Source organism: Lactuca virosa, chromosome 6 (genome assembly GCF_052849685.1).
Source record: "Lactuca virosa cultivar CGN04683 chromosome 6, Lactuca_virosa_CGN04683_v6, whole genome shotgun sequence".
Taxonomy (NCBI): Eukaryota; Viridiplantae; Streptophyta; class Magnoliopsida; order Asterales; family Asteraceae; genus Lactuca; species Lactuca virosa.
This window is the reverse complement of record NC_136431.1, coordinates 220,205,574-220,226,240: the sequence shown is the minus strand read 5'-3', so window position 1 is coordinate 220,226,240 and position 20,667 is coordinate 220,205,574. Positions and strand designations below refer to the sequence as shown.

The following is a 20,667-nucleotide window of genomic DNA, read 5'->3' as shown; positions in this document are numbered from 1 at the left end:
TAGTATTGATCAAGAATTAATTTGGAATTAAATTAGTGATCAAAAGAGACTAATTAAATTAACGGGGACTGATTATGTAAATCAGTGATACATATAGTTTGGACCAATGATCCATGATTGATTAGTGATGGACTAAGTTTATGTGAGAGTCCATGAAGTGTTAGTCCACAAGGCTAATGAGTTGATGGATTAAAGGGCCACGTGAATTAGGGTTTACAAGTTGAAACCCTAGGCAAAATCACTCTCAAGCCTCCTAAGGTGTAAGCCTAGCCGATTTGAGCTTCATAACTTTTCTATCATATTCATCCTTTGTTCATGGTGTCTTGTGAACCGTTTGAGGCATCACACTTGAGGTGCTAAGCTCTTGAAAGGCCAATAACTACAAGCTACAAATAAGAGGTAATCTTCTAACTAGTTTTTATGATTCAAATATCACCTTTGCATGCTAGTTAGGTTTCATGCTTTGGAAAATGAATATTGCAAGTATAATTAGAGAAAACTTAGTTCCAAAGCATTGGGATTGTATGTGCACCATAGGGATGTTAGAGTACATAAAACCCAATAGGAACCCTCACATGGTCTTAGCCCACTGGAATGCCATGGGAACCCCCACATGGTCTGATATCCAATTGCCTCGGGAACCCCCTGAGGTCTTCCATGCAAGTATCACAAAGACAACTAGCATACCACATAACACATAATCAACTAGCATACCACATATAACTAATTACCATGGGAACCCCCGCATGGTCTTCACATAAATACATAATGTATCGATAGCACATCCGCAATAATCATCACAACTAGATAAATGGGCTAGCCTTGGTGCCTTCGACCCATTGGTATGGCGAGGAGACTCACCTCACACTGCCGAAGTCCCGCGGATAAAACTCTAGTTGCTGGATGATAGGCTCCCGAACTGTCCATATCAAAAACAACACCAAATTAACCATTTGGGTTTCAATGCATAACCATAAATCCACACTTGGGGTAAAAGGACCATTTTACCCCTGACCTAGCTTGGTTCAAAACCAAGGCCCAAACTCACACTCTGAAGGCCCAAAAGCCAAATAATCAACCAAGGCCCAACATATGACCCAATTTTCCAAATTGGGCCCAAACCTCTACATGGTCTTACCTTAAGGCCCAACCCTTTATTCTAGTCCAAACACCTTGCATTCCGATGGTCCAATATCTCTTAATCATCAAGGCCCAATTATGGCCCACTTATGGACCAATTTTCCAAATTGGGCCCAAGCCTTTCCAATGGGCCTTATCCTAAAGCGCAATAATTTATTTAGTCCATAAACATGGTTCCATTTGGCCCATCAATAAGTCAATCACCAAAGCCCAAAAGAAGACCCAACTTGAAGCCCAAACATAATTAGTGTTTTCACATAAAATGACGATTAGGGTTAAGTGTTCTTACTTAACCAATTAAGGACTTAATCCATTTAGTCCATCATCCACTATACCAATCATATAATGTAATCGGGCATAAATCATAACTTCAATCCACTGGTCCAAAACGCGGGTCCCAACAAATCCAGAACTAACATCTTCAAAATTAGGGTTTTCTAAACCCTAATTAGGGTTTCCAACCCAATCACAAGACAATTAGTCCAATGGTTAGGTTTTTAGGTCAATTAGGGTTTCATTAGGTCGGACACCACCCACTACCACCTCGGGTAGTGGTGGTCAACGGCGGCTCACAGCGGCGGCCACCACCTCGTGGTGGTGGTGGTTATGATTCTAGACCAAAACATGTCCAAGCATCTCAAATAGCAATCCAATCACACATAAATGCACACCGCCACCCATCACGGCGACTGGTGGTGGCAGAAGGTGGCAGCCACCACCTCACGGTGGTGGTGGTGGGTTTCTTCGGATTTTCGGCTAAAAAATGTACATACAACATATTATCCAAAAGAAATGCACACACAATATAACACACAAACGCATAACCAACCTTGTGGCGGTAGGCGGTGGTCAGAGATAATAGCCACCACCTCACGGTGGTGGTGGTGGTGGTTCTCTTTTGATTCCCGATCACGCAACACACACACCAGCACACACACGCATCCTTGATCGAGGTATGAACACAACCACCTACCTGGTGACGTACGGCGACGACAGCGACACGAACGACGACAACCAGAGCATAACAGAAAATGGCCCCTCGGAGCTGTAGTGGCGACAGGCGCGGCTGGGGTGTAGCACCGATGAAACGGAAAATAGATTGCGATCGAGAGTGACGGCAACAGCAACCACGATGACGGCTCCGCCTTTCCGGCTTCCGATATAACGCGACGTCATCCAGAGAGGGGGTTTTCGTTGACCTTCGATATCACCGGTACATCAGCGTGCGAGGTTAGCTTCGAGTTTCCAGCTTCGTCGGCAACAATGGTATGTCGGTGGCCTTGGTTGATTGGAACAACAACAACATCCACATGACCAACTGTGGCTCTGCCTTCAACAGAAGTGGCGCAACGGCGGCTGGAGATGAGAAACCGGCAGCACCCGAAGGTCGTCCACCGATCCCTCGTCGGTCTCAGTATCTCTTGTCGTAAAGAAGAAGGTGTCGTCGGTTGTCTTTGTTGGTCGGAAAAATGAGAGAAAAGGTGTGGTGGTGGTTGGTGTACTCCAAGTGGCTGTTGACTATAGTTTTAGTGTTAGGGTTACGGGAATAAGGGTGACGGGTTATAAACTCCCGTCCACATTCAAACCTTGAGCCATATTAACACTTCCAACCCCTCCATCTCGTTTTCTTTCAAATTAAATCCATAAGTTACCATTCAACCCTCAACATTCCAAAATCCTTTGAATTTAAGTCCAATATTTTACCAAACACACCCTGACTTCTGAAAATCTTTACATACCAATCCGGAAATTGTACTTAACCCCCAATATTCAAAAGGTATGACATTTAGGGGGAGTTTGATAGCTGCTTAATGAGTTAGATCTGACTGAGTTAGAGCCCTGACTGGGTCTGAACTCTTACTGAATATGCTTATGACTGAAACCATGTTGTTTGATTTCGCCTCTGACTAAATGTGTTAAATATTAAATATGATCATTTTACCCTTTTGTTTATTTTTGTACCGAATAAAATGGTTCAGTTGATAATTATACTGCAATTTAGCAAACTAAAATAAAAATTAATAATAAACATAAGAAAAGATGAACAAACATGTAAACAGACAACAATTAGCAATTCCAATAGCACTTACAATGTTTTATTACATATACAATTACACTGCAATCTAGCAAACTAATAATTCAATTACAAATATAATGCATCTTGGGCGGTAGAGATAGTTCTATTGGCAGCAACACTTCATTCTTCTATTAGTTAATTTAGAAACTTGAAAACAATAGCTAGCCATGATTTATTATGATTCCTGCAAAAAGCATTACATAAAGTATTTAAGCCCTCAAAAGTAAAAACCAACATACATATAATAAATAAAAGGCTACTATCTAACAAAACCATTAAGAACTTTTAATGAAAAAGAACCTGTTGAGATCAAAACACCATAACACAACCTCACTTGGAATGAAAAATTAGTACAAAATATATATATTAAATGAATCAAATTGAGAATTTTTAATATTCGCTTCTAGTATTGGTAATTGGATTCTCTTATGGTCTCTTTGTTTTGAATCGTGAATTTCTTAGGTGAAGTTAAAGGGGACAACCAAGAAAAAGTACCAATAACATAGCTCTTCCTGTTTCAGAACTTCAAACCATTAAAGGACTCTTACAAAGATTGGTCAAAATTAAGCATCTGATATTGGTGATGAACATGGCTTCATAAACTCTCAGGTAATTAAAAGCTCCATAACCCCGGTTTGTTCATCCCTCACAACCTTAAGCTTCTCTTCACATTCTTCAAGAAATCCCTTTATTTCCTTCACAAATCCACCACCCTACAGTTTTTCACCTGCTCTCGAATTTCATTGACTTGCCCCCACAAATTTGGACTCATACTCGAGAAATTTGTACTTAATCCTCTAAGAACAGGTAAAAACAAACAAAATAATACATACACGGAAGGAGGTCGGAGCTCAGAGAGGCAGCGTTGGACGGAAGTGGAGAAGGCATCAGTCGGAGGAGGGAGGAGGGAGGAGCGTCGTAGATGGAGGTGGGAGTGCAGTTTTCGTAGATGTAGGAGATGGGCAAGAGAAGGAACGACGCCAATGGGAAGGGGAAGGGAAAGGGTGAATCGCATATCAATTTCTAGTCTCCAGTCGACGTTATTTTTGTGTGGACTGGATCAGACATTAAGGACCGAATAAGAGGCAAAATATGAGGGTATCAAACGCAGGACCGAGTAAGAGATGACCTCTTACTGGACCACTAAGAGGTATAACAAACAAGCCCTTATCTCCTAAAACCAAAGTCTTGCTAAATTATTATGGATTTTTAGGGCTACTATAAAATAATATAAAATATAAATTTAAATATTGGGGTTCAGGGTTTATTATTTAATTACTTAATCTCAAACGGAATGTTACAAAATCGTTAGTACATGTCTTTCCCATAAAAACCAGGGTAAATTAATTTTTAACATAACATTGTCAATCAGAGTATTTCACAGAAAATGGAAACATGTGGTGTGTGCTCTGCAATCATCCCGAACCCTTCAAATTGAAAACCAGAGTACCTGAAACATAAACTGAAAACCGTAAGCACAAAGCTTAGTGAGTTCCTCAAAATACCATATAGCATACAACCGCAGAATATCATGGAACATACATAGAGTTGCCATGGGCTCCCCCATGGTCTTGACCTAGAATGCATGGGCTCCCCCACATGGTCTGATAACCAAGTGTCATGGGCTCCCCCATGGTCTTTACCTGGAATGCCATGGGCTCCCCCACATGGTCTGATATCCAAGTGCAACGGGCTCCCCCCGGGGTCTTCCATGCAAGTATCACATAGACAACTAACATACCACATATCACATAAGCAACTAGCATACCACATAACACATAATGGGCCGGCATTGGTGCCTTCGACCCATGGATATAGTGAGGAGACTCACCTCAAATGCAAAAGATTTCTGAAAGAAATCCCTAGCTGCTGCCCTGACAACTTCCCGAGCTAACAATACCAAAAGACACCCAATTAGCAATTGGGTTCTAATCCATAACTATAACTTCATAGCCGAGGTAAAAATACCAATTTACCCCCAACCTATCCTTGTCCAAAACTATGGCCCAAACTATAATCTAAAAGGCCCAAAGCCCAATTAATCAACCAGTGGTCCAATTTTCCAAATTGGGCCCAAACCTCTACATGGTCTTACCTTAGGGCCCAATCATTTATTCTGGTCCAAACACTTGGCATTTCGATGGTCCAATATCTCACAATCATCAAAGTCCAAATATGGCCCACTTATGGCCCAATTTTCCAAATTGGGCCCAAGCCTTTCCAATGGACCTTATCCTAAAGCCCAATAATTTCCTTAGTCCATAAACTTGTTTCCAGTTGGCCCATGGAGGTCTACAACAACTTAGTCCAAAAAAATGGCCCAACCCGAGGCCCACAAATGCGAAGTCCATTTCTATATTAGGCCACAAGGCCCAACTAGGCCTAACCATATCAACATTGGTCCAAAGATACTTTCAGGTCCAAACACCAGCAAGTCCAGGCCCAAAACCATTAGGGCCCAAAGGTCCGAAGTCCGCTAAGGCCCAAGTCTTCCTGAGAGCGTATTGCCAGCATACCTCTTCTATACACTTAACGTATTGGGCAAAAGGGTTGTACGCGCAGCGTACTATGTAGTACGCCCAATGTACAAACATCTCATGCACAAAAGCTATTAAGTGCTTAATGCATGCAGGCTCAACACTCAAATTCCAGATCTTGGTCGATTAAATGATTCTAAGGCATAAAGTTGGCAACTTTATGCCTTTGCATGCTATGAAAAGTCCCAACAACTCATTCTTCCTCATTAAGACTTTTCCAAAGGTCTTAACTCATGCATGAAACCATAAAAGACATCAAGATTGCATTTTTATACAATAAACAAGTCCAAGAGTCCCAGATCTAGCCTTCCTAACCTCTGGAGTTGCCCAAACTCACAAGAGATGATTTATGGACTCACAAATGGACTGTAGAAAACCCTAACCCAACTAACAAGGCGGATAGGCAAGATGCAAGCTTTTTACCTTCAAAAGCTCTCCAAGAGGCTCTAGATGCAGGATCCAAAAGCTCCTTCCATGATTCAAACTTGAACACCACCTTCTTCTTCTTAAACATCCTTTAGAAAGACCACCAAACACACTTTTAAGCTCAAATCTCACACTTCCTTGATTAGGGTTGACATAAGGTTGTTTAAATAGGGTACAAGACATGAAATTAGGGTTTTACTCTGAAGGGAGTACGCCCCGCGTACCCCTTAGTACGCCCAACGTACTCAAAAACCATCCGCGACCATGCAACCCTCTACGTCCCGCGTACCTCCCAGCTACGCCTCATGTAACTCCTTTTCCTCAATACGCCCTGCATACCACCATGGTACACCCCGCGTACTAGGGTTTTCCCCCAAAACCCTAATTCTTCCGAAGGCTATAACTCACTCGATATAACCTCGATTTCAACCATCCATATATTCATAGAAAGGTATCGAGACGCTCAACACTATTATCAATTCATACTCGCCATAAGATATCCCGAACTAAAATCTACTTTCCATAAAAGCCCGAGCCGAAAAATTACCGAAATACCCTTTAACCCAAAAACTCAAACTGAATATCTGATCAATCAAAATACATTAACCAACTCCAACTGGGTCCAAAACCTAATTCCTCGAGGATCCGAAGCCTGATAATACTCGGTCCTTGATCTCCATCCTAAAAACGGAACAATTCGAAACAAGATGTTACAGAACCATGTGGTTTATTGTTCTAGACTCGTCATTGTAGATGTTAGCATTTATGTCTCCAAAAATGATTATGTCATATATAGAACCTCGGGCATGGGCATAACCGATAACATGCAAATAGGGAAAATAAAGGAGTAGCATTAAGTCAAAGTGTTTGGTAAGACATAAGCATGGATACACGAAAATACTAGCATATGAATTCGACAACCTACAAATGGGACCAAAAGTAGGATATGTAAGTAGTGAAACATATAAAATATGTCGATAAACAGTGAAATGTGAAAACGACACGTGGGTGAACAATGATGAGTCGATGCATGTTGTTAAACAGCGTCGGATGATGAATAGTGGTCATTTTTTTCTAACTTTCAACGAAGAGTAACAAATATAGGAGAAACTTGTACCCCTTATATCCTTAACTTAGTATTCCCTTAAATGAGAGGGACTTTGGATATTGTGAGTTGTAGTTGACTTGGGGTTTGGATGTTTTGTTGCATTTCATTTATTAAATTTATTTACATTTTTTGAATTATTTTTATGTTTTCTTGAATGTTATTGATGTGCAAAAGCTATTCCATAACAAATGTCATAAACTTTTGGTGGGAAAATCTCGTTTTACATTTACAAAATGGAACTACCAACATGTGGGACTATTGTAGCACTATGTAATATACCTAATCGAACAATAATAAAGTTGAGGTAAGACTGGGTTGCCAAACTCTAGGGAAACGATGGTAAATTAATATTAGAACATTTGATTATAAGTTAAACTAAGCACACATAAAACAAAGAGGAGGATTTTATTATAAATACAATACTCAAATAAAAGTAAATAAACTTATATCAAACTATGGAAAACTGATTAGATACAAATCATCGAATGGGATATTTCCTAGATTTCATTACATCCTTCAATTTTGGTTAAATTCTCTTAAGTGCAATGGATATTCGTCTTATGTTTACTTATTTTTATGTTAATTTTTTCCCTTGGTTCATGTAAATTAACTTTCCTTATTCTCAGTCTTTAGTTCATAGCATGTAATATTTAATCATGTGATTAATCTTCAATGGTCATGGTGATCAATAGGTGCACAAAATGGTCATCTAATACAATTCTTACACATTAAATTTTATATCTTGTTAACCTAACTGTAACACCCTAATTCCGATGATGTTTTTCCATTCTTTGATTGGGGGTTTTATAGTCCAAAGTAAGGTAGAATGATGGGGGGAAGCAGGAAGCCATCAATCACATTTGTTGGAAATCTAAAATTCTAGAATTTATCGGAGAGGGCGAGGCACGCCACTTTAGGGACGCGGTGCGTCTCCAGCCCAGTGGGCTAATCGTGTTTTTAGGGTTTTGGGACTATTTAAGGAGCATTAACTCAATGTTTTTTTCATCTCTCGACATCCATTAACCCTAGAACGTCCATTGAGAGAAACACTAGTCTCATTTGAGTGTTATGATCTTATCCTCTTTCCTTGAACCACTTTTGGTACTCATTTGAGTTGTTTAAGTGAAGAAATCAAGAAAAGTGATACTTGAAAGTTTTAAGCTTGAAGATCCTTGCATTCTCCATACTTCTGGACCTTTGTAAGTTTCAAAGATCCTTGCTTTATTGCATTTCATCTTTGGATTTACGAGATAATGGTGTTTTGGTCCATATTTTCGTATTTTGGTCTCTTTAATGATTTGATATGTAGAATTTGGAAAAATCCATCAACTTAAAAGCATATTAGACTTCATATCTGGCCTTTTGGTTGAGTTTAGAGAGCATGCATGAGCTCTCTTTACTCCTTGCATGAAGAAAAATGGAAATTTGGACTTTTATTAAACAAGGGTTTTATATCTAGTTAGTTTTAGTGTTCTAATGGATAAATTTGGAAACTTTATCCATTGAGACATCATTTGAATCCAGATCTGTTAGTTGGAAGCTTGGACTTAATGTTAAGTCGAAGGTAAGGGCTGGACAGGGTAAGATGTGACGTGTCTTTTTGTGGGCACGACATGCCTTTGGGGTTTTTATGGACGTGTCTGATTTTGAGCTAGATCCCGACTATTTTGTCTTGTAATGAGCGTGCCGCACCTGTTGTTATGAGAGTTGAGTTTTGATCAGTTTGAATCTTGGTCAAACTTTGGTAGTATTGAGTAGTTATCTAAGGACTAGTCTTGGTTTGTCATTATGTGGCTTGTGTTAGTTGTTTTTGTGTTTGGGCTGCTAGTGAGCGTTTGTTGTTTAGCTCAGGTGTGTTTTTCACTGTATTAATGTAAGTGAATAAATGATGATAGTATTCTATGTATTGATTGTGTGTGTGTACAGTGATTACATAAGCATATATTTATTAGAGAAATACAATTGAATCCTGATTACAAGGACTAGACTATGTATAGAATTTTGACTAAGACAACTCTTACACACGTGTGTGTGAACACCTAATATTACCGTTATCACCCCTGCAAGCCACAAAGTCACGACGAATTTGAAGCTTGTGTCTTACAGACATCAAGTGATCTTTATGTAGAGGTTTAGTGAAGATGTCAGCTAATTGGTTAACCGAAGAACCAGAGCCAATTGTGAGTTCCTTAGCTTCAACTTACTCTCTAATAAAGTGAAAATCCATAGCAATATATTTGGATCAAGTTCGTATTACTAGATTCTTTATCATAAATAGTTCCAGTGTTATCACATAATAGTAACAGAGGATCCAACAGAGGAACAAGTAGTCCTGAAAATATTTTCTCAATCCAGATTAATTCAAAGGAGGTGTAGGCTAAGGATCGGTATTCCATTTCGATACTAGAGCGGGCAACCACTCGTTGTTTTCGGTAGGTCCAGGTGATGAGATTGGAGCCATGAAAATTTGCAAAACCATATTGTGATCGAATGTCATCTTAATCAGTAATCCCTCCAACATTCGAATAGGAAAAAAGAGATGTAACATGTGTGGGCTTGAAGTGTAAGCATTGGTTGATAGTTCCTTTGAGATACCTTCGAATTATTTTGACATCCTGCCAGTGTGAAACGGTAGGGGAATACGTATATTCACATACTCGATTTACAACAAATGTAATATCGGGTCGGGTGATGGTGGCGTGTTGTAAGGATCCAAGAATATGCTTGTATATTTTCGGATTAGAGAAAGGGTCACCATGAATTGTTAAACGAGATTGAATGTTAGTCGGTGTGGGGATGGGAGTGGCATAAGACATATGGGTACTAGAATGCCACCGATGTACCTCATTTGACTCATAGTAAGGCCAGTGGAGTTGTGTATGATTTGAATCCTAATAAATAAATTTAGGTCACCAAATCTTTAAGAGAAAATACATCAAGGATTTGGTTAATGAATCATTGAATAAAGGATACAATTGTACCTGTGATTATGAGGCCATCAACATAAACCAATACATATACGGTTATGAAAGACGAGTGATAAAAAAACTAAGATGTATCGGATGACAAGCACGAAAGCCTTAAGTGATGGGATATATCTTTAGTTTAGTGAACCAAGCTCTCGGAGCTTGCTTAAGCCTATAGATTCCTTTATGGAGGCGACACAAATGATTAGGCTTGGTGGGATCTTTAAAACCACGCAGTTGCTTCATGTAGACATTGTAACGTCCTAAAACTCAGAACCAAAATTTTTTGTTTTATATTAAATAAAACATCAACCAAACGTGTTTATCAAAACCATAGGGAAATAATAATGTATCCATAATCATCCAAAATACATCAGAATCAAATAAGCGAAAAGTCATGATGTGTGCGATGCGATCATCCCGAACTCTTCCCCTTCGATCCAAAAGTACCTGAAACATAAACTGGAAACTGTAAGCACAAATTTTAGTGAGTTCCCCGAAATACTGCATACCATACATATATGCCAGCCTAAGGCTATCGGGTCTACTTCACCCCTGGGTCTATTTCACCCCGAGTCTATTTCGACTCATATGTCGGCCCAAGGCCATACCGGATCTATTTCACCCTCGAGTCTATTTCAACTCATATGTCAGCACAAAGATGTACCAGATCTATTTCACCCCCGGGTCTATTTCACCCTACATATATATGTTGGATTTGGTGTCTAAGCCCATAGCTATAACTGGGATGTACTTGACCCGATTGTAGCATGGTCCTTTTTGGGTTGCCTTCACCAGTGCAATTTGATAGGATGGACTTTTGAGAATAAGGTTATTTATGGTTTATTAATATATTACAAGTATAATATATTAATATGAAATTATTAAATTAGGATTGATCAAGAATTAATTTGGAATTAATTTTGTGGTCAAAAGAGACTAATTAAATATATGGGGCTTGATTATGTAAATCAATGATTCTTTTAGTGTGGGCCAATGATCCATGATTATTTAGATGGGCGAATCCAATGAGATGATCCATGGAGGTTAAATCCATGGAGCATTAGAATGTGGAAAGTCATGGGTCATTAGGGTTTACAAAGTGTAACCCTAACATGTGCAACACTATAAATAGCACCCCCATGAACCAAAATCGGTTGCACCTTATTTTGAGCTAAGTAACTTATTATCTTAAGCCACCTTTTGTATATTAGTGTTTGTGAACCAATAGAGGCATCACACTTAAGGTGCTCAAGCTTTCAAAGGTCAAGAACTCTACCCTACTCAAGAGTTAAGCATCTAAACTAAGTTTTGTATTATATAGCTTCAATTGTATGCTAGCTAGGGAGAATGCTTTGGAAAAAGAAAATGCATGTATAATTAGAGAAAACATAGATCCAAAGCATTTAGGGTTGCATATGCACAATAGGAGTGTTATAGTGCTCAAAACCCAAAAATATATAGCAAACAGGCACACATGCATACAACATATACAATAGGAGTCACAAAGACTACAAGAACACATATAATCCCTAGTGTCCTGCAATAGTACAATATAGTGACTAAACTCACCTCAGTCTGCTGTTACTCAAATAGATGCTCGGGCTGTTGAACCAGAGGATCCCCGCACTAACCAATCAAAGAAAACCCCAATTAATAACTGGTTTATAAACCATAATTGGGACTTTAATAAACTAATCTTGATCCACCATGGTAAAAGACCATTTTACCCTTCCCTTAATTGGCCCAAAAGCCGAGGCCCAACTCAAAGGCACAAAAGTCCAATAATGACCCAATTCCGAAAGGACACTCAAAGCCTAATATGGGCCCAAATCCAAGAAGGCTCAATCCCTAACAATGGCCAAATATCAGAAAGACTTGTGGCCCAACAAAGGCTCAACACCCTAAAGCCTAAAGGCGGCCCAAAAGTCAAAAGTCCACCTGGTCACGAATGTTGAGCGTTCCCCTGGTACGCCTGGCGTACTAGGTGGCTACAACGATTCGAGGATCCAAACACGTACGCGTATAGCACGCATTCGTACGCTCGACGTACGTTGCCTTCGACTCTTTTCATCCGTTAAGTCCTTAATGCTTAAGACTAAATGACCAAATTTCAGATCCAAGCCATGGGGAACGTCTTAATCCATAAGGTCACTAACTTGGAGTCTTTACATGGCTCAAAAGAACTAAAACATAAGATTTAGCATCCTACTTTCACCAAATGGACATAAACTCATGCATGGTTGATCCTGAACCATCAAGATGCTAACTTTATGGACTAGGGATCTCAGAAACATCAATAGGAGCAACTCATAACTTGTGGAGTGGTAAAATTCGACTAGATCTCATTCATAGGACCAAAAAGTGACCAAAACTCCATAACAACTAGATCTAAGCATAAAATGAGTAAGGTCCAATCTTTATACCTCAATGAAACTGGAAATAATAAGTGGAATCTAGATCTAAAAGCTCCTCATTGATCAAGGCTCCTTCTCCAAGCTTCTTCTTCTTAAAGTTACATCAACCACACACAAATGTCAACTCTCTCTTGAAATGAGCTAGGTTTTCGAAATGGGACTCAAAAGGGCAATGGAGGATGGGAAATTAGAGAACCTTATGACACAAGGTTGCTTAAATAGGGTCCAAACCCTAAAATTAGAGTTTGTCCCCTGATTACGTACGCCCAATGTTCAGGAGGAATGCCCAACGTACGCACCCTTCTCCCAAAATTACAATAATGTGCCCAAAGGACCAAACTTGAAAACTAATTACACACCAAGGGTCCAAAATGAAAAATCCCATGAATCGGGTGTTATAATTCTCCCCTACTTGAATTAGACTTCGTCCTCGAAGTCCGCTACCTCAAATAACTCTGGGTAATGCTCCCTCATCTCGTCCTTGTGCTCCCATATCCACTCTGAACCCTTTCGGTGTTGCCATTGCACCTACACAAGATCATCTACCTTGTTTCGCAAAGTCTTCGTTCTCCTCTCAAGGATTACTACTAGTATCTCTATATAATTCAGACGGTCATCCACCTGGATGTCCTCCAATGGAACCACTGCGGAATCATCAACCAAACATTTCCGTAACTGAGATACATGAAAAGTGTTATGGATCTGACTGAGCTCCGCTGACAGATCCAAACGATATGCAGCCCTGCACACCCGGGATAACACCCTAAAAGGACCAATATACATGGGGCTCAGCTTACACCGCTTCCTGAATCGGATGACACATTTCCAAGGTAATACCTTCAGGAGCACCATTTCCCCAACCTGGAACTCCAAGTTTGACCGGCGTCTATCTACGTAAATCTTTTGTCGGCTCTGAGTTTTCTGAAGTCTGTTGCGAACCTGCTGAATCAATTTCATTGTCTTGAGTACCACCTCAGTACTACCCACGACCCGCTGACCGACCTCACCCCTACATATCGGGGTCATACACTTCCTCTCGTAGAGCATCTCAAAAGGAAGTCGATCAATGCTGGCATGATAATTGTTGTTATACGATAATTCCGCCAAAGGAAGATATGTATCCCAACTACCGCCAAAATCCAAAATACATGCCCGCAACATGTCCTCCAAAGTCTAGATAGTCCGCTCACTTTGACCATCAGCCTGCGGGTGGAAAGTCGTGCTGAAATGCAGACGAGTACCCAACTCTTCGTGGAATCTCTTCCAGAACCTGGAAGTAAACCGAACATCCCTATCAGAGACCACAGAATCTGGCACCCCATGATGTTCCACCACCTCCCGAATGTAGATATCGCCCAACTTCTCTGCCGAAAATGCTCTCCTTGATAAGAATAAAATGCACGCTCTTGGTCAATCAATCCACGATGACCCATATCGAATCCACTATGCACGCCTTCCATGGCAACTTTGTGATAAAATCTATTGTAATCTCTTCCCATTTACAAACAAGAACTTCTAACGGCTCCATTTTTCTGTGAGGTCAATAATGCTCGACCTTGACTTTCCTGCAAGTTAAGCACCTCTCCACGTACCAGGCCACGTCTAGCTTCATACATGGCCACCAACAATGAGGTCGGATATCTCTATATATCTTTGTCGTTCCGTGATGAATAGAGAATCTCGACTTGTGTGCCTCCTCCATCAAAACCTGACGTGCATCACCCCAATATGGAACCCACATCCTTCGAAGAAGGGTAAATAACCCTCGGTGTAACACTGTGAATTTTTCACCCAAATTTTTTTAGTTTTAAAACATTTACTTAACATAATACGTTACGGAAGACTTATTATGTTTATTTCAAAAACATCACCAATGTTACTTTCATGTCAAAACAAACCCATCTAAATTTAAAGTTCACAAAAAGATAATGATGAAAACCCAACATGTTCAAATGGTATCATAACTAAAGATACTAAGGTGGTGTTTGTTTTTTGTCCGCAGATCTTCATGGCCTCTTCTGTCTGTGCGGCGCAGACCACGCGTAAACATTAGCCTTCGCAGACTGTTTGTTTTTTTGAAGACTGCAGACCTAAAAATGTATGCGGCCTCTTCTTGGCGTAGATATGGATTAGAGTCTTCCAACATCTTCAGACATCTTCTAGGCTAAAAAAACACATATACTTTACTTTTTTAGTTTTTTTGAATTTATATTTATTCCAACTTTATTAGTGATAAACAATTTGAAAAAAAAAGTTACAATACTTGAAAAAAAAGTTTGACGACGCAAACATGATATTTTTTGACAAATTTATAAATAAAAGTTTATTACAATAATGGTCGTTTAAGTTGTTTATATATATATATATATATATATATATATATATATATATATATATATATTCTTATATTTTTTGTGCCAAATTTTATAAAACGTTATTTAATAAAGCATCGTCAATTTCTAAGAAATAATATTTATGACACGTTTTTAGTTGATTTAATTGAAAAAATTGAAGTTTATTTCCATTCATTTATATATAAAATTCTTTGATTCATAATTACAATGTTTAGGCATAATTTTGCGACCAAAATTGTTGGTTTTTATCAAATATATACGTTAATTTGTACAATTTTTATTTTCACTTTTTATACAATAATACATAAAATTTGATTTAGATTTGTTAATTATTTATAACAAAGTCATAAATATATTAAAAAAATCACTTTGTAGTTTAAAAAAATCAGTTTATTTAGATTTTAGTTTATTTCAATAGCCTGCAGATGTTAAAAAAACAAACAATCTTCTTTTTTCAGACTGCAGACGTTTGGTCCACCTCTTCAGCTGCAGAGGTCTACAGATGTGGTCCACAGACTGCAGACATTTTGTCTCAGAAAAAACAAACAACACCTAAATAAAAACTACCCAATGGTTCCCACCCTCACCAAGGCGTCATGCCAAGCTACCTGTTCCAATACACAAAAACCAACAAACAAAGAACAAGTGCTAGCATAAGCTAAGTGAGTCAATGTAGTACACTGTTAAGAGAACATACATATCATAGATGGATTCACACCAAACATCCACACACATTCAAAGACTCACAAGCAAGACATATCACACCACATAACAAACACAGGTTTAGCTTAATTTATTTTAGGTCTTCTTTTAGAGCTTTTTTTATTAGTTACTCTCCTCAACGCCGCTGTAACTAATTTTATTCTACCGATTCGCCGCTTAAATATTAGTATATGATATTTTTTTTCTCCGCTTTACATTAATAATTACTCACCGCTCACCATCGTTGTAATTATTAAAGTAATACCTCCTAGTTAGGGTCTATTTATCCACCGCAAAACCCCCAAAGTAAGACCTCGTTCGCTACTAACGTGACCGACACGACCCAATGCACTAAGTGAGGCGCGACTCTCACCCGTAATCATTGCTCCCGGTGCGCTGTGTTCGCTACTCCGACTGTGCACATACGTATACATGTGTTGTCGTTAAGGATTGGTACGAGCGGTGCCAAGTCCAACAAGATCCACCTCCCAAATCCCACGTGATGTTTGCGCTGGTCCTTCCGCTTGACCAACATCACTCCAGTCCCGGTACACCAAGGTATATCAGGACCATGTCCCGAGTGGTTGTCTAGAAAAACCATTCGACATCAAAGTTGTCTTAATCTCTTTACCCTATAGGTATCTTTCAACCCACTAGGCCATCATAATATCCATATTGGGTATATACCTATGACTAGGTTACTACCCTTCGCCCCGCTAGTGTGTTCCCCTTTTTAATTTAATAATAATTAATTAAATAAGGAGTTACACTTTTTTACCCTCTCAAGTAAACATGTAAATATTATGAATTTTTTTTATTAACATATTACCTCTTTAAGGGTTCTTTCCATGCAAACATGTAATTTCAAGCAATTATTACATTTTACATCACACACCACTTACATACACAACACTTCTATAAAGATGATACAACACTAACATGCTTGTCCTAAAACCTTTTAAACAAATATTTTCAAACAAGAATTATCATGCTCACATCATATACTGTTCATACACATCACTCAATCTAGCATGACCCTAGCTCACATCTCACACCAAACAAAGAGGAGTCTAGCATGCAACATCCTAGATACAATTACACATAAAGTATTTCAACATCATGACACAATACTCAATCATCAAAGGGGACCATACATCCTAGATAACTAGGTTCATCCCATTCCATCTAAGATATGGGATACTCCTAACAATGTACTTTTAAAAACCACGAAGTTGACTCACCTTTGCCAAAGATGTGACCAACTCACACTTCAAGTCTTGTAAAGGTTGAAGTATCACCCTTGACCCTATTAAAATTCAAATAAAAAGGTTATTGGAGTTCTACAATGCCAAAGATGACAAGTTCATAACCCAAACACATAAATCAACTAACAAACAAAATTTCCAGTTTTGGATCCAAAAAATCCACCTGTTTAGAGCTGTTTTAGCACACTTGGGACCTGTATAACTTCTGTTTCTATTTCATATTACAGAAGTTCATATTTGTAGCTTTTCAAAAAGTACTTTTGAAGGTCCAAACGATTTTTCTACAATTTTATATGGTTTTTACAAAACTGCCTATCAATGCAGCTAATTTCTGACCAGCTGGTGAAAAAGGCGATTTTCACCTAAGTTGGTGGCAACAACAGGTCCTGGAAAATTCATGGACTAACTACACTCAAAACGAAAACTTTTATATATTACGGATCATTAATCCGACTCCTGTTGATTTTTCTATAATTTTTCTAAGATAGGGACAGATTGGTAATTTTTGCTGAATTTTCCAGCTTTGGATTTCAAGGACTTTTTGACCAATTAACCCATTAAGCCATCACTAAGAACACCCATAAAGGTAAAATTTAACTTCTTAATAGAAGTAGCATGTCAAACAATAAAAATATCAATTCCAATCACAACCCACTCATCAAGGTACATATCATTTGGTGGAAAGCAAAGTAGGTTGTACAAATAGGAGTTTGGATTTCTTCCACCACCAAGTCTCATGGAAGGAATTTGAGAGATTGTTTTGAGGCTTATTGGCTGACTCAAAACATGATTCTATCACAGAAAAATATTCACTTGATTTATGGTGGAAGTTAACATAAGTTTTAGAAATCAACAACAAAGATTAAGACTCCAAAACTTTGATCAAAATATGAACTTGAATAATAAACTTATTGAAGGTGCTCATAAAGAAATTTTGACAAAAATTGAGTCATCATAAACACCCAATAAAAGCAAAATTAAACCATATGAACTTTCAAAGGTTGTAAGGAGGAAGATGATAGGATCAATAATATCAAAAAGAAAGGAATTGACTATAATATTAACCAATTCTCATCAATTGATGAATGAATTTCAAAAGAAAAGAATCAAAGACTTAACAAGGAAGATTCCTAGCCCCAAATTGACTCACAAAACTCGCAGCCCTTCTTCCCTTCTCCTTCACGTTCGGTTTTTCTTCTTTTTCTTTCCTAGCAATCGTTGATCACTACTTCACGCCCAAGTATGATCGATCGTTTTTTTTTCTCTTGGCTTGATGTTTGCATCGCACGTCCTCACAAAAGGGAGGGCCGATCGTTTTTTCTTTCCTTATGTACGCACGTGGATGGACGGACACAAGGAGAAGGATCGATCCTTCTCCTTGGGGGTTACTCCAAACTTTGCCATCTAGCCCCTTAACTGTCCATAATGTACCTCTTTTACACCAACCCTAATATCTTGACAATTTAGATTTCTATAAATGACACCTTAGCCCCTCAATTCAAAATAAACCCTTAAGTGAATTATTTTTACCCTAATAATTCCATAAATCAATTTCATTAAATTTCACACCTTTTAATTTCGATTAATTCTTTTAGATATTAAATAATACTATTTTTAGTTAATTTATTCAATTTTAACCTCATAAAGCTAAACTATTTTGCTTAAATAGTCCTTCGAGTAACGGAAAAACTAACGTCGTTTACGGTAGAATTTTCGAGTCGTTACACTCGGCTATCGTAATCAAAGGAAGTCACCTGATCCACTATGTGCTCACTCTTCTGGTGTTCTTACTTCATAAAATCGATCTGAGCCACTCGAATCTTCTCTAAGAGTGGGGAAATCATTGTTATTCTCAAACACACATCCTTGATCGAGGCAGCAACCGCCTTGTGGTTGAGAGCATCGGCCACCACGTTGGCCTTCTCCGGGTGATAAAACATCTCATAATCATAATCCTTCACCACATCCAACCATCTATGATGCCTCATATTCAAATTTGGTTGATCCATCAGATACCTCAGACGCTTGTGATCAATGTAGATGGTACAACGGACCCCATAAAGGTAATGTCGCCAAATCATGATGGCGACCATCACCACCACCAACTCTAAATCATACGTACGATAATTCCCCTCGTGAGCCTATAGGTGCATTGAAGCGTAAGCAATCACATGACCCCTCTACATCAACACTGCACCCCAACTCGTGATTAATGCATCGCAGTACAATAAAAAATCCTTAGCACCCTCCAGCAGGGTCAGAATCAGCGCCTCACACAATCTTCGCCTCAGAGTCTCAAACGTTTCCTGTTGCTTAGGCCCCCAACGAAACGTGACGATCTTCTTCGTCAACCGGGTCAAAGGAACCGCGATCTTGGAGAAATCCTGAATGAATCTCCGATAGTTACCCACCAATCCAAGGAAACTCTAAATCTCAGATGGAGACTTCGGAACTTCCCACCTCATCACTGCCTCGACCTTGGCTAGATAGACCAGAATACCATTCTAGTTGACAAGGTGCCCCAAAAACTGCACCTCGTGCAACCAGAACTCACACTTGGAGAACTTCGCATACAATCTTTCCCTCCTTAGAGTCTCCAATACCTCCCTCAAATGCTCATTATGCTATTACTGGATCTTGGAATATACCAGGATGTCATCAATAAACAAAATCACAAACTGATCCAACATAGGCATGCATACGTGATTCATGAGATTTATGAATGTGGTTGGAGCATTGGTGAGCCCGAAGGGCATCACCACAAACTTGTAATGACCATATCGAGTCCAGAAGGCCATCTTCTGCATATCCTCCTCTCTGAACCTCATCTAATGATAACGCAGATCAATCTTGGAAAACCAAGATGCACCCTGAAGCTGGTCAAATAAATCGTCAATCCTCGGGAGTGGATAACGATTCTTCACCGTTAGCTTATTCAGTTCCCGATAGTCAATACACATCCGATCTGACCTATCCTTCTTCTTCACAAACAAAATCGGAGCTCCCCATGGTGAACTACCCGGCCGGATAAATCCCTTGTCAAAAAACTCTTGTAGCTGTTTAGACAACTCTTGTATCTCCAGAGGTGCTAACCGACAATGTGCTTTGGCTATCGGAGCCGCACTTGGAACCAAATCAATCCGAAATTCCGCCTGCCTCTCCGGTGACACTCCCGGGAAATCTTCCGGGAACACATCCGGGTATTACCGAACAATCAGTACATCACCCACCAACATCTTACCCTTCTCCCGACTATCCACCACATAAGCCACAAACCCAGAACAACCCTGCTGAAGATATCTCCTGGCCCTGGCCGCTGAATAGAGAGTCGGCCCATGCTAAACACCCTCTCTCTGGATCACTAACTCTCCCCCACTTGGGGTCCGAATACATACTAACTGATGCTCGCAGTCAATCATTTCCCTATTGGGGCTTAACCAATCCATCCCTACAATGACCTTGCTCTCACGCAGAGGAATGGGAACCAAATCATTTGGGTAATACTCACTGAAAAACTCCAATACACAACCACAATGGACCTTCGATACCCGCACGGGGAGGTCATCAGCAATCTCAACCTGTAGTGGATAATCCAACTCTCCCAGAGCATCGACAAACCTGTTGCTGAGTGCAAGAGATACAAAGGATCAGGTGGCCTCCGAATCAAACAAAACC

The 20,667-nt window shown here is 39.3% G+C and overlaps 1 long non-coding RNA gene across 1 annotated transcript; it reads right to left on the bottom strand.

Moving 5' to 3' along the window:
- Positions 1–3,193: 3,193 nt before the first annotated feature.
- On the bottom strand, positions 3,194–4,315 carry LOC145120449 (uncharacterized). The gene is made up of 2 exons (XR_013714201.1): positions 3,713–4,315; positions 3,194–3,401 (listed from the first exon to the last, which is right to left on the bottom strand). It is a non-coding gene; the product is annotated as an uncharacterized LOC145120449 (long non-coding RNA).
- Between the last annotated feature and the right edge of the window lie 16,352 nt (positions 4,316–20,667).